The 16811-nt window shown below is 39.7% G+C and overlaps 1 non-coding gene across 1 annotated transcript; it reads left to right on the top strand.

The window, feature by feature from the left end:
* Nucleotides 1-2843: 2843 nt before the first annotated feature.
* On the top strand, nucleotides 2844-2915 carry trnaa-agc (transfer RNA alanine (anticodon AGC)). Its single transcript has one exon. It is a non-coding gene; the product is annotated as a tRNA-Ala (tRNA).
* The last annotated feature ends 13896 nt before the right edge of the window (nucleotides 2916-16811 follow it).

Here is a 16811-nt window from a genome sequence, read left to right as displayed (position 1 = left end):
TTTCTGAGCCACAAACAGTTTTTCTGAGTCGCTAAAACCCCGAACTCCATCTTGAACCCAGACTCTCAGAAGCCTGACCACATTTACTGAACTGGTCCCTCTTTGGTGAAACCATCACCACGTTTCTGAAGGCTCTGAATGTCCTGATGCTGATGTCATTCTGCTTCCTCTGACACAGGCAGCTTTGGTCCGTTCTGGCACTGTGACATCAAAGACTAAATGCTGAGATCAAGAAGAACATTTACAAAACATGAACAAAACTTGATGACAGAATTCTTTGTCCTCCTCCATCACCACGATGCCATCGATGGTCCGTTACTGTTGCAGTGCAGTAACATCATGAGTTGTGTCAAACCATCTCTGTCAGCTCTGCCAGTGTCTGGAGTGACGTCTCCAAGGACACTTGCTGCCAGGACTACAGAGTAAACATCAACATCTGTTTGCATCTGGCTTCAACTGTACTTTTCCTCTAGGTTCAACTTTGCTAGGTTACAGTGACTTGTGTACAGAGTAGTGACTTGATCAGCTGGTGGTGATGATGTAGCTTTAGGATGCTAACACAGTTGTTACTCAGGGCACCGCTGGTTGTAATTTAGAGTCCAATGAGAAACGCTCAGTCTCAGGTTCCAGCTTGTCAGTGAGTTCTTTGAGGGTCAGAGGCTTACATACAAATATAAAAACCAGTTGAAACACTTCCTGGAATTTTAAGAGGATTGAATACAAACAAGGAAGCGCGTAAGACAGAGTAATAATACCAGTAAAGCAATGAAGGCACATGGAGGATCAGACATGAATCATAAGATTTATCTGAGACTCAAGTGGACGGCAAAGGTAGCAGGTGAGAAGGTGTTCAGGATGAAGGGTCAGTGACCTCCAAACAAAGAAAACTACTGAATGGAGGTTGAGCAGAGTCTGGGGAGTCAGGTGGAGCTGGCAGTGAGACAGAAGTTGAGGCCGGAACAGATGCAGCACTGGTCTTTGTTACTGTGACAGCATGACAACCAACAGGACCTGCTCACGTTCTCAGCTGGATTGTTCTCATCAATGTACGGAACCTCTCCAACAACCTGGTGGGGGGACGGCCTACCAAGCCTCCATCTCAACGACCGTGGCTCCCACTGGGATCCGCGATGCTCTTCTCAGGCACAAGGGGGCTTCTCTCCGCTGGTCAGGATGGAGATTCAAGGCTCACGGGAGGTCAACAGTATTGTGACCGTGAAAAGGGGGAGAGGAGAAGTTCTGTTTCAAGTTAAAGAACAAAGAAACAAAAAAGTAAGCAGAAGAGAAAGAAAAGAGGAGAGACGGACCAGCAGCTGGAGGAGCTCACGGAAAAATAAGAAGCGCTGAAGAGCCTGAACCCAACCCAACTGTAACGGATGGTGTCGTGACTATTATAATAAACTGGTCCGCCGTGGGGGTGACCTTTGACCTGTGTGGGGCTGCTGGCCAATCAGCACCCTTTGCCGTCCTCAGTACTTCTCAGATATTCCTGTATTAAACGGGTCAACAGAGGGCAGTCATGCATCCCTCAGATCCTCTAGAGCAGGGGTTTTCAGTTAAAATTCTCCTGGGTCCAGTTTTCAAACCTCTTCAAGCTTGGGTCTGGAGGCCTAGCACAGTTTTTCATGACTGCTGATTTCAGTGATGGGCCCACGCCTGCATGTTAGCCAGCAGTCGAGCTGTGCTTTATGATCCAGGGGCATCTTTAGCCGATGGAGGTAGACTTTAAGGCTGTTGTATCAGTGTCTGTTTGGTCAACAATGAACTTTCAGATCGAATGAAGTCGCCGACATTTCAATAATAGTCGGTTTTATTGTCTGCTTTTTTTCCACATTAACCTTAAACCTATTGTCCAGCAGGGGGCAACATAAAGAGAAGAGTGAAATGAAAATGGATTCAAAAATACTCAGAATTTACTGGCATTTGACTGCACGTATATGACTATGTGAGTGTGTGTGTGTGTGTGTTTGTGTGTGTGTGTGTGTGTGAGAGTGTGTGTGAGAGAGTGTGTGTGTGTGTTTTGAAGACGACTTCTTGACTCCATTTTTGTTGTCACTCTTCTCTTAATTTTCAGTTTCACTCATTAAAATGAAGCAGCTTTGACGTGTGTACTTCTCTTGTACGTCAACAACTTTGATCTTTAAGCTGACAAACACACCACACGTCACTCACTCTATAGATTAAATCTGCTGATAACACAAAACACGTGACCCTGTGACCCTGCATGACGTTTTGCTCCAACTTTCCAGAACTAATAGGAGGAACAGCATGGATCGTTCTGAGCAAGAACTCTGACATCACCATCATCATGAACAAGAAGGCAGTAGGACTCAACTTCAACAAATCTGAAATGTCCCCTTAAGCTCCTGCTACTTTGAACTGATGCCTAAACCTTCAGTTTCCATTCATCACTCAGAACCTCTCACAACCACAGAAGAACAAGCAAAGGTTAGGAGCAGTAAAGCCTTCAATAATGACATCATCATGTTTGAGGGTTTCCTTCCCTCAAACTGTTTCTACCAACACGACAGAATCCTGGAAATATTTCAGGTGTTGACCTCCCAGCAGCCTGAAGGTCAACCTGCATTATCTGTTATGTTGCTGAGCAGAGGAAGGAGCTCAATGGTAGAGTGCTAGCTTAGCATGTGAGAGGTGGTGGGATCGGTGCCCTCGTTCTCCAGAAGACTTCAGCTTGTTCTGTTGTTGAGCTCTGATGAAACCACTGACTTTGAACCACACACAAAGTGAAGGAGTGACTTAAGATTGATGGCACCTGAGGAACTTCTAGGTTTCCTAAAATCAACTGGAAATTCATTCACCAGTTAAACAGTGACTCTACCAGAGGGGATGTAGCTTAGTGGTAGAGCGCATGCTGAGCATGTGTGAGGCCCTGGGTTCAATCCCCGGCATCTCCGGCTGGTCATCGTAGTCTTCATCTTATCTGCTAAAGTGATCCTTAAATGTGACAACAGTCGATTCACTATCAGAAGACATCTTCTCCATGTTCAAGGTGGGCGAACTTTCCACAAATATTCAAAATTACTTTTGAAAATGAAAACATGGATCAAACCTGCCCTGTCAATCACCCACAATGGGCGGATCGTCCCACTCCCTATCAGGTTCCCCACTCCGTGACCCAGGAGGCTCCCTCTCCCTATCAGGACTAGAAATCCATTGGGGTCTCCCTGCTCAGGTAGGAGTCCTGCCCACAACGTTAAGCTGTTGATGTTCTAGAGGAGACAACATCTGATCTTTGTTAGATCCACCAGTCAAAGGGTTTCTTTAAAGGCTGTAGCAGCTGAGAATGAGGAATTAATAACCATCTTAGTGAGGACATTTTGAAACATGATGACATTTTATTGACTTGTAGCACTGCAAAAATCATCTCCCCTCCAAAAACCCTCTTCTCCAACTCTGTACTCAAGTTGTCTCCTCATCAGGCACCACAGGATCCAGGACGTTCAGTCAAAAAATCATTAGTGATTTCAAAAATGGCCATCAGACACAAAATAAGACTTCAAACAGGTTTACAACTTTATTTGATGTTGGCTCATTTTGTCCATTTTGCCTCCACACTGTCCTTCATCACAGCATTTAACATCAGGACTGCTCCCAGATCAGCTCCATGACCTCATCCCTGCACCAGAGTACCGCCCAAGTTCATCAAGGATGGCCAACATGAGCAGGTCTAGATTCACCTCCATCTTTGGAGGTTGTTGAATTTCCTCCTGAGGACCGTCAGGCTGTTTCCTTACTTTGCTGTGACCCAACAGCAGACAGCAACAAGGACTGTGGTGCACTTGGTAAAATCACCATCTGGAGTCTGGACCAAGATGATGATGTGATCCTTTGATGAGTTTAGAATCAGTCAGAGATCAAAGACTGGAGCAGGAATTCAATGCACAGAACCCAGAGATCAAAGACAGAATTCAGACATCAAACTCAGAATTCAACGATCAATCAATTTGAGGAACCAGCATCTCATGTGAAGATGCTTCTGAACTCATGAAGTGAAATCCTAACAAATAGAGATGAATGAGTCCAACTGGGACTGGCAACCTGTCCAGGGTGTACCCTGCCTCTTGCCCGTAGATGCTGGGATAGGCTCCAGCCCCCCCGCGACCCTTAATAGTAAGGAATAAGCGGAAGATGACGATGGATGATGGATGGAGTCCAACTGGACCTGAACAGGAGAGAAATAAAGGAGTTATTGTTATGCAATTGTTATTTATTTCCAGGCCAGGTGAGGGTTGGATTTTGTTCATTCATGTTGAAGTGAACTGACAGTGGGACTGAGGACCTGGGCTGAAGTCCAGCTCACTGCTGGTTTAATAAAACCACCTGATTGTTTTTCCTATCAGCTCTGATCTGATGGAAGAAACAAAAAGCCAAACTTCATTCGTCCGTGTCCAAACTCCAAGTCTGTTGATGTACAGCACTCCAGTTATTTGTTTCTTTCCAGACAGAAGCAGGTTGGTGGAGGAATAAAACTTCAACAGTGAACTAACAGCAATGAGAGAAGTGAATCCTGCACTCAGAGAAGTTGTGTCTGCACTCGCCAACCAGGAAACGCGTCTATCTTCTGTGTGACTGGGGCAGCTGCTGAGAGCTGCGTTTCTCAGCTGTGTGGGGGCGGGACTCTGTGTGTGATTGACAGGTCAACTGTCTGCCAGACAATGTTGTGGGACACAAACACAAAATGCGAGGTGCCATTTCCATTCTGGGTCGATCAGCTCTGGGACCGTTTTGTCTTTTGAATGAAGAAATGCATTAATTTCAGGTAGCAGCTTGTAAAAATGCCCCGGCTCAACCACCAGACCTCTGTGTACACTGTCAAGAAAAAAAATTCTAAAAAAACAGTAAAAAGTCTGGCAGCAGAGTTTCCAGACGAATACCGGCAAATTACAGTAATGAACTGTTCCACAAAATTACATGGAACAAACTGTAAAAATACACAGCAGGTTTCACAGTCCCAACTCATTAAATTACAGTCCATTTAGTGTTGATAAATGTGCATTCAACTGCAGGAAAACAGGCCCATCATGGAAAAACACATGAAGAACAAGGACCTTTCAGGTTCTTCTCTAAGTTCAGGGCTCTTACTGGTTCATTTATGAAACAAACCAGTCTATGAGCAGGAATTTCCCATTAAAAAGTTCATTTGACAGTTGAAAAGCAAGCATAGTCCATCAAAATAGCCAAGTTTAAGGTCAATCACTGTCAATTGAAGCTATTTAGTTGTTACTTTATGAAACTGAGCCAACTTTCTACAGTGATTTCCTGTTAGATTCTGGTTTCTCCAAGTATAAAAACTACAACAATGTATAAACACAGAATCTGTACTTGGAACAATAGAGAATTTCTGCATATTTCCAGTATCAGTCCATCACTTTAGAGGATTGGAATGTAAAATAATCATTGGACAATGGAAATCATTTATCCTTTAACGAAACAACTTCAGTGCAGAGTTGATAACTGCACTTCAAACTCTGAACTGGTGTCCACATCAATGTGGAATTTGAGGAGGCCACAGCCACCAAATTTCCCAGAGTTCTTGACTATTTGCAGTCTCTTCCCTTGGAGAAGTCAAGTGGAACTACAAGACAAGGAGCAGAAATCCAAGCTGCTGGTGGACCACGTGGTGCTGTGTTGATGCTACTTTCCCACTCAAAGGGGATCGTGCAGGAATGTTCCACACGGTTGACCAAACTTCCATTGCAGAAGAGATTCAGGCAGTTCCACCCACGCCATGCATCCTTGTATGCTGTAAGTGTGAGGCAATACAATACAGTATGTTTCAGTGACATACATTTAGACAGAAGACCTTGGTTTACTGGGTGATGTTTATTGACATGCCAATTGGATTGTGGTGCCAATATGGCTGACTTGGTCGGTGTAAATCTTATCATCAATAAACAAAGTACACACAAATGTTCAAATTACTTTTCTAGACTTTAGTCCCCAAAGGAATTTCAGGCACCTGAAAGTGACTTTCATAAATCTGTGTGTGTGTGTACAGTACATGTCCCCAAAATGGACAATAAAATTATTGGTCCCCAATCTCAAGGATAAAATGATGCTCCAGTGATGCAGTGAGAGTTGCTACAAAACTCAAAATGATGCTGTCAATAATACAGTAAGACTTGCGACTAAGATCAAAATGATGCAAAAGTGATGTAATGAGAGTTTCTTCTCAACTAAGAAATGATGCTCCAGTGATGTAGTGAGAGTTGCTAAAGACCTCAAAATGATGCTACAGTGATGTAATGAGAGTTGCTACGATCCTAAAAATGATGCTGTCAGTGATGTGGTGAGAGTTGCTACTAATCTCAAAATGATGCTAAAGTGATGTGGTGAGAGTTGCTACTAATCTCAAAATGATGCGACAGTGATGTAGTGAGAGTTGCTACGTACCTCAAAATGATACAACAGTAATGTGGTGAGAGTTGCTACGAACCTCAAAATGATGCTGACTATGATGTAATTACAGTTGCTACTAACCTCAAAATGATGATACAGTGATGGAGTGAGAGTTGCTAAAAATCTAAAAATGATGCTGACAGTAATGTAGCGAGAGTTGCGACTAACCTCAAAATGATGCTTATAGTGATGTCGTGAGAGTTGCTATTAAACTAAAAATGATGCTAAAGTGATGTAATGAGGGTTGCTAAAAACCTAAAAATGATGCTCCAGTGATGTAGTGAGCTGCTTAAAACCTCAAAATGATGCTACAGTGATGTAGTGAGAGTTGCTCGAAACCTCTAAATGATGCTACAGTGATGTTGTGAGAGTTGCTACTAATCTCAAAATGATGCTTCAGTGATGTCATGAGAGTTGCTACATATTTCAAAATGATGCTAAAGTGATGTAATGACAGTTGCTAAAAACCTAAGAAATTATGCTACAGTGATGTAGTGAGAGTTGCTACGAAGCTCAAAATGATGCTGACAGTGATGTAGTGAGAGTTGTTACGAACCTCAAAATGATGCTACAGTGATGTAGTGAGAGTTACTTAAAATCTCAAAATGATGTGACAGTGATGTGGTGAGAGTTTCTTAAAAAACTCAAAATGATGCGACAGTGATGTGGTGAGAGTTGCTTAAAATCTCAAAATGATGCTACAGTGATGTAGTGAGAGTTGCTACGGACCTCAAAATGATGCTCCAGTGATGTAGTGAGAGTTGCTAAAAACCTCAAAATGATGCTGACAGTAATGTAGTGAGAGTTGTGAAGAACCTCAAAATGATGCTACAGTGATGTAGTAAGAGTTGCTAAAAACATCAAAATGATGCTGACAGTAATGTAGTGAGAGTTGCTACGAATCACAAAATGATGCTGCAGTGATGTAATGAGAGTTGCTACTAATCTAAGAAATGATGCTCCAGTGATGTAATAAGAATTGCTACAAACCTAAGAAATGATGCTACAGTATTGTAGTGAGAGTTTCTACGAACCTCAAAATGATGCTACAGTAATAGAGTCGGAGTTGCTAAAAATGTCAAAATGATGCTAAAGTGATGTGGTGAGAGTTGATAAAATCCTAAAAATTATGCTACACGAATGTGGTGAGAGTTGCTACGAACCTCAAAATGATGCTACAGTGATGTAGTGAGAGTTGCTACGATCCTCAAAATGATGCTACAGTAATTTATTAGGTTTCTAAAAACCTCAAAATGATGCTACAGTGATGAAGTGAGAGTTGCTACGAACCTAAAAATGATGCTGACAGTCATGAAGTGAGATTTGCTACTATCCTCAAAATGATGCTACAGTGATGTAGGAAGAGTTGCTAAAAATCTCAAAATGATGCTACATTGATGTAGTGAGAGTTGCCACGAACCTCAAAATGATGTGACAGAAATGTGGTGAGAGTGACTAAGAACCTCAAAATGATGCTACAGTGATGTAGTGAGAGTTGCTATGAACCTCAAAATGATGCTACAGTAATGTCGTAAGAGTTGCTAAAAATCTCAAAATGATGCTAAAGTGATGTAGGGAGAGTTTCTACTAATCTAAGAAATGATGCTAAAGTGATGTAGTAAGAGTTGCTAAAAATCTCAAAATGATGCTATAGTGATGTGGTGAGACTTGCTAAAAACCTCAAAATGATGCTACAGTAATGTATTAAGTTGCTAAAAACCTCAAAATGATGCTACAGTGATGTGGTGAGAGTTTCTTAAAATCTTAAAAAGATGCGACAGTGATGTGGTGAGAGTTGCTACTATCCTCCAAATGATGCTACAGTGAAGTCGTGAAAGTTGCTAAAAACCTCAAAATGCTGCTACAGTGATGTCAGAAGAGTTGCTAAAAATCTCAAAATGATGGGAAAGTGATGTGGCGAGAGTTGCTAAAATCCTCACAATGATGCTGTCAGTAATGTAGTGAGAGTTGCAACGAACCTAAAAATGTTGCTCCAGTGATGTAGTGAGAGTTGCTACTAATCTAAGAAATGATGCTACAGTGATGTAGGGAGAGTTGCTAAAAACCTCAAAATGATGCTCCAGTGATGTAGTGAGAGTTGCTAAAAATCTCAAAATGATGCTTCAGTGATGTGGTGAGAGTTGCTAAAAATCTCAAAATGATGCTAAAGTGATGTGATGAGAGTTGCTAAAAATCTCAAAATGATGCTGTACGTCATGTAGTGAGAGTTGCTACGAACCTCAAAATGATGCTCCAGTGATGTAGTGAGAGTTGCTACGAACCTCAAAATGATGCTAAAGTAATGAGATGAGAGTTGCTAAAAATCTAAAAATGATGCTGTAAGTAATGTAGTGAGACTTGCTACGAACCTCAATAATGCTACAGTAATGTTGTAAGTTTTGCTAAAAATCTCAAAATGTTGCTAAAGTGATGTGGTGAGAGTTGCCACAAACCTCAAAATGATGCTACAGTAATGTGGTGAGAGTTTCTGTGATCCTAAAAATGATGCTCCAGTAATGTATTAAGTTGCTAAAAACCTCAAAATGATGCTACAGTGATGTAGTGAGAGTTGCTACGAACCTCAAAATGATGCTACAGTTATGTAGTGAGAGTTGCTACCAACCTCAAAATGATGCTACAGTGATGGAGTAAGAGTTGCTAAAAATCTCAAAATGATGCTCAAGTGCTGTGGTGAAAGTTGCAAAAAAATTAAAAATGATGCTGTCAGTAATGTAGTGAGAGTTGCTACAACCTCAAAATGATGCTGCAGTAATGTAGTGAGAGTTGCTACTATCCTCCAAATGATGCTAAAGTGATGCAGTAAGAGTTGCTAAAAATCTCAAAATGATTCTCCAGTGATATCGTGAGAGTTGCTACGAACCTCAAAATGAAGCTCCACTGATGCAGTAAGAGTTGCTTAAAACCTTTAAAAATGATGCTACAGTGATGTAGTGAGAGTTGCTACTATCCTCCAAATGATGCTACAGTGATGTAGTGAGAGTTGCTTAAAATCTCAAAATGATGTGACAGTGATGTGGTAATAGTTGCTTCGAACCTCAAAATGATGCTGACAGTCATGAAGTGAGATTTGCTACTATCCTAAAAATGATGCTACAGTGATGTGGTGAGAGTTGCTAAAAACCTCAAAATGATGCAAAAGTGATGAATTGAGAGTTGCTACGAACCTAAAAATGATGCTCCAGTAATGAAGTGAGAGTTGCTACGAACCTATAAATGATGCTAGAGTGATGTGGTAAGAGTTGCTTTAAACCTCAAAATGATTCCACAATCATGTAGTGAGAGTTGCTTCAAACGTTAAAATGATGCTGACAGTTATGAAGTGAGAGTTGCTACTAACCTCAAAATGATGCTCTTGTGATGGATTTAGAGTTGCTAGAAACCTAAAAAATGATGTTACAGTAATATTGTAAGAGTTGCTACGAACCTCAAAATGATGCTACAGTAATGTATTAAGTTGCAAAAAACCTCAAAATGATGCTAAAGTGATGTGGTGAGAGTTGCTTAAAATCTCAAAATGATGCTACAGTGATGTGGTGAGAGTTGCTCAAAACCTCAAAATGATGCTCCAGTAATGTAGTGAGAGTTGCTAGGAACCTCAAAATGATGCTACAGTAATGTCGTGAGAGTTGCTACGAAGCTCAAAATGATGCGACAGTAATGTGGCGTGAGTTGCTAGGAACCTCAAAATGATGCTACAGTAATGTAGTGAGAGTTGCTACGATCCTAAAAATGATGCTCCAGTAATGTATTAAGTTGCTAAAAATCTCAAAATGATGCTACAGTGATGTAGTGAGAGTTGCTAAAAACCTCAAAATGATGCTACAGTGATGTAGTGAGAGTTGCTACGAACCTCAAAATGATGCTACAGTTATGTAGTGAGAGTTGCTACAAACCTCAATAATGCTACAGTAATGTTGTAAGTGTTGCTAAAAATCTCAAAATGATGCTAAAGTGATGTAGTGAGAGTTGCCACGAACCTCAAAATGATGTGACAGAAATGTGGTGAGAGTGACTAAGAACCTCAAAATGATGCGACAGTAATGTAGTGAGAGTTGCTACGATCCTGAAAATGATGCTACAGTTATGTAGTGAGAGTTGCTTTGAACCTCAAAATGATGCTACAGTAATGTAGTAAGAGTTGCAAAAAATCTCAAAATGATGCTAAAGTGATGTGGTGAGAGTTTCTACTAATCTAAGAAATGATGCTCCAGTGACGCAGTAAGAGTTGCTAAAAATCTCAAAATGATGCTAAAGTGATGTGGTGAGAGTTTCTACTAATCTAAGAAATGATGCTAAAGTGATGTAGTAAGAGTTGCTAAAAATCTCAAAATGATGCCATAGTGATGTGGTGAGACTTGCTAAAAACCTCAAAATGATGCTACAGTAATGTATTAAGTTGCTAAAAACCTCAAAATGATGCTACAGTGATGTGGTGAGACTTGCTAAAAACCTCAAAATGATGCTACAGTAATGTATTAAGTTGCTAAAAACCTCAAAATGATGCTAAAGTGATGTGGTGAGAGTTGCTTAAAATCTCAAAATGATGCTACAGTGATGTGGTGAGAGTTTCTTAAAATCTTAAAATGATGCTACAGTAATGTAGTGAGAGTTGCTCAAAACCTCAAAATGATGCTCCAGTAATGTAGTGAGAGTTGCTATGAACCTCAAAATGATGCCCCAGTGATGTTGTGAGAGTTGCTAGGAACCTCAAAATGATGCTACAGTAATGTCGTGAGAGTTGCTACGAAGCTCAAAATGATGCGACAGTAATGTGGCGTGAGTTGCTAGGAACCTCAAAATGATGCTACAGTAATGTAGTGAGAGTTGCTACGATCCTAAAAATGATGCTCCAGTAATGTATTAAGTTGCTAAAAACCTCAAAATGATGCTACAGTGATGTAGTGAGAGTTGCTAAAAACCTCAAAATGATGCTACAGTGATGTAGTGAGAGTTGCTACGAACCTCAAAATGATGCTACAGTTATGTAGTGAGAGTTGCTACGAACCTCAATAATTCTACAGTAATGTTGTAAGTGTTGCTAAAAATCTCAAAATGATGCTAAAGTGATGTGGTGAGAGTTGCTAAAATCTTCAAAATGATGCTACATTGATGTAGTGAGAGTTGCCACGAACCTCAAAATGATGTGACAGAAATGTGATGAGAGTGACTAAGAACCTCAAAATGATGCGACAGTAATGTAGTGAGAGTTGCTACGATCCTGAAAATGATGCTACAGTTATGTAGTGAGAGTTGCTTTGAACCTCAAAATGATGCTACAGTAATGTAGTAAGAGTTGCTAAAAATCTCAAAATGATGCTAAAGTGATGTAGGGAGAGTTTCTACTAATCTAAGAAATGATGCTAAAGTGATGTAGTAAGAGTTGCTAAAAATCTCAAAATGATGCTATAGTGATGTGGTGAGAATTGCTAAAAACCTCAAAATGATGCTACAGTAATGTATTAAGTTGCTAAAAACCTCAAAATGATGCTACAGTGATGTGGTGAGAGTTTCTTAAAATCTTAAAAAGATGAGTCAGTGATGTGGTGAGAGTTGCTACTATCCTCCAAATGATGCTACAGTGAAGTCGTGAAAGTTGCTAAAGACCTCAAAATGCTGCTACAGTGATGTCAGAAGAGTTGCTAAAAATCTCAAAATGATGGTAAAGTGATGTGGCGAGAGTTGCTAAAATCCTCACAATGATGCTGTCAGTAATGTCATGAGAGTTGCAACGAACCTAAAAATGATGCTCCAGTGATGTAGTGAGAGTTGCTACTAATCTAAGAAATGATGCTACAGTGATGTAGGGAGAGTTGCTAAAAACCTCAAAATGATGCTCCAGTGATGTAGTGAGAGTTGCTAAAAATCTCAAAATGATGCTTCAGTGATGTGGTGAGAGTTGCTAAAAATCTCAAAATGATGCTAAAGTGATGTGATGAGAGTTGCTAAAAATCTCAAAATGATGCTGTAAGTCATGTAGTGAGAGTTGCTACGAACCTCAAAATGATGCTCCAGTGATGTAGTGAGAGTTGCTACGAACCTCAAAATGATGCTAAAGTAATGTGATGAGAGTTGCTAAAAATCTAAAAATGATGCTGTAAGTAATGTAGTGAGACTTGCTACGAACCTCAATAATGCTACAGTAATGTTGTAAGTGTTGCTAAAAATCTCAAAATGTTGCTAAAGTGATGTGGTGAGAGTTGCCACAAACCTCAAAATGATGCTACAGTAATGTGGTGAGAGTTTCTGTGATCCTAAAAATGATGCTCCAGTAATGTATTAAGTTGCTAAAAACCTCAAAATGATGCTACAGTGATGTAGTGAGAGTTGCTACAAACCTCAAAATGATGCTACAGTTATGTAGTGAGAGTTGCTCCGAACCTCAAAATGATGCTACAGTAATGTAGTAAGAGTTGCTAAAAATCTCAAAATGATGCTCAATTGATGTGGTGAAAGTTGCAAAAAAATTAAAAATGATGCTGTTAGTAATGTAGTGAGAGTTGCTACAACCTCAAAATGATGCTGCAGTAATGTAGTGAGAGTTGCTACTATCCTCCAAATGATGCTAAAGTGATGTAGTAAGAGTTGCTAAAAATCTCAAAATGATTCTCCAGTGATATCGTGAGAGTTGCTACGAACCTCAAAATGAAGCTCCAGTGATGCAGTAAGAGTTGCTTAAAACCTTTAAAAATGATGCTACAGTGATGTAGTGAGAGTTGCTAATATCCTCCAAATGATGCTACAGTGATGTAGTGAGAGTTGCTTAAAATCTCAAAATGATGTGACAGTGATGTGGTAATAGTTGCTACGAACCTCAAAATGATGCTGACAGTCATGAAGTGAGATTTGCTACTATCCTAAAAATGATGCTACAGTGATGGAGGAGGAGTTGCTAAAAATCTCAAAATGATGCTGTCAGTGATGTGGTGAGAGTTGCTAAAAACCTCAAAATGATGCAAAAGTGATGAATTGAGAGTTGCTACGTACCTAAAAATGATGCTCCAGTAATGAAGTGAGAGTTGCTACGAACCTATAAATGATGCTAGAGTGATGTGGTAAGAGTTGCTTTAAACCTCAAAATGATTCCACAGTCATGTAGTGAGAGTTGCTTAAAACGTTAAAATGATGCTGACAGTTATGAAGTGAGAGTTGCTACTAACCTCAAAATGATGCACTTGTGATGGATTTAGAGTTGCTAGAAACCTAAAAAATGATGTGACAGTAATATTGTAAGAGTTGCTACGAACCTCAAAATGATGCTACAGTAATAGATTAAGTTGCTAAAAACCTAAAAATGATGCTAAAGTGATGTGGTGAGAGTTGCTTAAAATCTCAAAATGATGCTACAGTGATGTGGTGAGAGTTTCTTAAAATCTTAAAATGATGCCACAGTAATGTAGTGAGAGTTGCTCAAAACCTCAAAATGATGCTCCAGTAATGTAGTGAGAGTTGCTATGAACCTCAAAATGATGCCCCAGTGATGTTGTGAGAGTTGCTAGGAACCTCAAAATGATGCTACAGTAATGTCGTGAGAGTTGCTACGAAGCTCAAAATGATGCGACAGTAATGTGGCGTGAGTTGCTAGGAACCTCAAAATGATGCTACAGTTATGGAGTGAGAGTTGCTACGAACCTCAAAATGATGCCCCAGTGATGTTGTGAGAGTTGATAAAAATCTCAAAATGATGCTACAGTGATGTGGTGAGAGTTTCTTAAAATCTTAAAATGATGCTACAGTAATGTAGTGAGAGTTGCTCAAAACCTCAAAATGATGCTCCAGTAATGTAGTGAGAGTTGCTATGAACCTCAAAATGATGCCCCAGTGATGTTGTGAGAGTTCCTAGGAACCTCAAAATGATGCTACAGTAATGTCGTGAGAGTTGCTACGAAGCTCAAAATGATGCGACAGTAATGTGGCGTGAGTTGCTAGGAACCTCAAAATGATGCTACAGTAATGTAGTGAGAGTTGCTACGATCCTAAAAATGATGCTCCAGTAATGTATTAAGTTGCTAAAAACCTCAAAATGATGCTACAGTGATGTAGTGAGAGTTGCTAAAAACCTCAAAATGATGCTACAGTGATGTAGTGAGAGTTGCTACGAACCTCAAAATGATGCTACAGTTATGTAGTGAGAGTTGCTACGAACCTCAATAATTCTACAGTAATGTTGTAAGTGTTGCTAAAAATCTCAAAATGATGCGAAAGTGATGTGGTGAGAGTTGCTAAAATCTTCAAAATGATGCTACATTGATGTAGTGAGAGTTGCCACGAACCTCAAAATGATGTGACAGAAATGTGGTGAGAGTGACTAAGAACCTCAAAATGATGCGACAGTAATGTAGTGAGAGTTGCTACGATCCTGAAAATGATGCTACAGTTATGTAGTGAGAGTTGCTTTGAACCTCAAAATGATGCTACAGTAATGTAGTAAGAGTTGCTAAAAATCTCAAAATGATGCTAAAGTGATGTAGGGAGAGTTTCTACTAATCTAAGAAATGATGCTAAAGTGATGTAGTAAGAGTTGCTAAAAATCTCAAAATGATGCTATAGTGATGTGGTGAGAATTGCTAAAAACCTCAAAATGATGCTACAGTAATGTATTAAGTTGCTAAAAACCTCAAAATGATGCTACAGTGATGTGGTGAGAGTTTCTTAAAATCTTAAAAAGATGAGTCAGTGATGTGGTGAGAGTTGCTACTATCCTCCAAATGATGCTACAGTGAAGTCGTGAAAGTTGCTAAAAACCTCAAAATGCTGCTACAGTGATGTCAGAAGAGTTGCTAAAAATCTCAAAATGATGGTAAAGTGATGTGGCGAGAGTTGCTAATATCCTCACAATGATGCTGTCAGTAATGTCGTGAGAGTTGCAACGAACCTAAAAATGATGCTCCAGTGATGTAGTGAGAGTTGCTACTAATCTAAGAAATGATGCTACAGTGATGTAGGGAGAGTTGCTAAAAACCTCAAAATGATGCTCCAGTGATGTAGTGAGAGTTGCTAAAAATCTCAAAATGATGCTTCAGTGATGTGGTGAGAGTTGCTAAAAATCTCAAAATGATGCTAAAGTGATGTGATGAGAGTTGCTAAAAATCTCAAAATGATGCTGTAAGTCATGTAGTGAGAGTTGCTACGAACCTCAAAATGATGCTCCAGTGATGTAGTGAGAGTTGCTACGAACCTCAAAATGATGCTAAAGTAATGTGATGAGAGTTGCTAAAAATCTAAAAATGATGCTGTAAGTAATGTAGTGAGACTTGCTACGAACCTCAATAATGCTACAGTAATGTTGTAAGTGTTGCTAAAAATCTCAAAATGTTGCTAAAGTGATGTGGTGAGAGTTGCCACAAACCTCAAAATGATGCTACAGTAATGTGGTGAGAGTTTCTGTGATCCTAAAAATGATGCTCCAGTAATGTATTAAGTTGCTAAAAACCTCAAAATGATGCTACAGTGATGTAGTGAGAGTTGCTACAAACCTCAAAATGATGCTACAGTTATGTAGTGAGAGTTGCTCCGAACCTCAAAATGATGCTACAGTAATGTAGTAAGAGTTGCTAAAAATCTCAAAATGATGCTCAATTGATGTGGTGAAAGTTGCAAAAAAATTAAAAATGATGCTGTCAGTAATGTAGTGAGAGTTGCTACAACCTCAAAATGATGCTGCAGTTATGTAGTGAGAGTTGCTACTATCCTCCAAATGATGCTAAAGTGATGTAGTAAGAGTTGCTAAAAATCTCAAAATGATTCTCCAGTGATATCGTGAGAGTTGCTACGAACCTCAAAATGAAGCTCCAGTGATGCAGTAAGAGTTGCTTAAAACCTTTAAAAATGATGCTACAGTGATGTAGTGAGAGTTGCTAATATCCTCCAAATGATGCTACAGTGATGTAGTGAGAGTTGCTTAAAATCTCAAAATGATGTGACAGTGATGTGGTAATAGTTGCTACGAACCTCAAAATGATGCTGACAGTCATGAAGTGAGATTTGCTACTATCCTAAAAATGATGCTACAGTGATGGAGGAGGAGTTGCTAAAAATCTCAAAATGATGCTGTCAGTGATGTGGTGAGAGTTGCTAAAAACCTCAAAATGATGCAAAAGTGATGAATTGAGAGTTGCTACGTACCTAAAAATGATGCTCCAGTAATGAAGTGAGAGTTGCTACGAACCTATAAATGATGCTAGAGTGATGTGGTAAGAGTTGCTTTAAACCTCAAAATGATTCCACAGTCATGTAGTGAGAGTTGCTTAAAACGTTAAAATGATGCTGACAGTTATGAAGTGAGAGTTGCTACTAACCTCAAAATGATGCTCTTGTGATGGATTTAGAGTTGCTAGAAACCTAAAAAATGATGTTACAGTAATATTGTAAGA

The sequence above is a fragment of the Aulostomus chinensis genome, chromosome 1, assembly GCF_037954235.1.
Source record: "Aulostomus chinensis isolate RoL2024-O1b breed Wild chromosome 1, RoL_Achi_v1.0, whole genome shotgun sequence".
NCBI classification, from domain to species: domain Eukaryota; kingdom Metazoa; phylum Chordata; class Actinopteri; order Syngnathiformes; family Aulostomidae; genus Aulostomus; species Aulostomus chinensis.
Note: the sequence above shows the minus strand (reverse complement) of the source record. Positions and strands in the feature narration are given on the sequence as shown.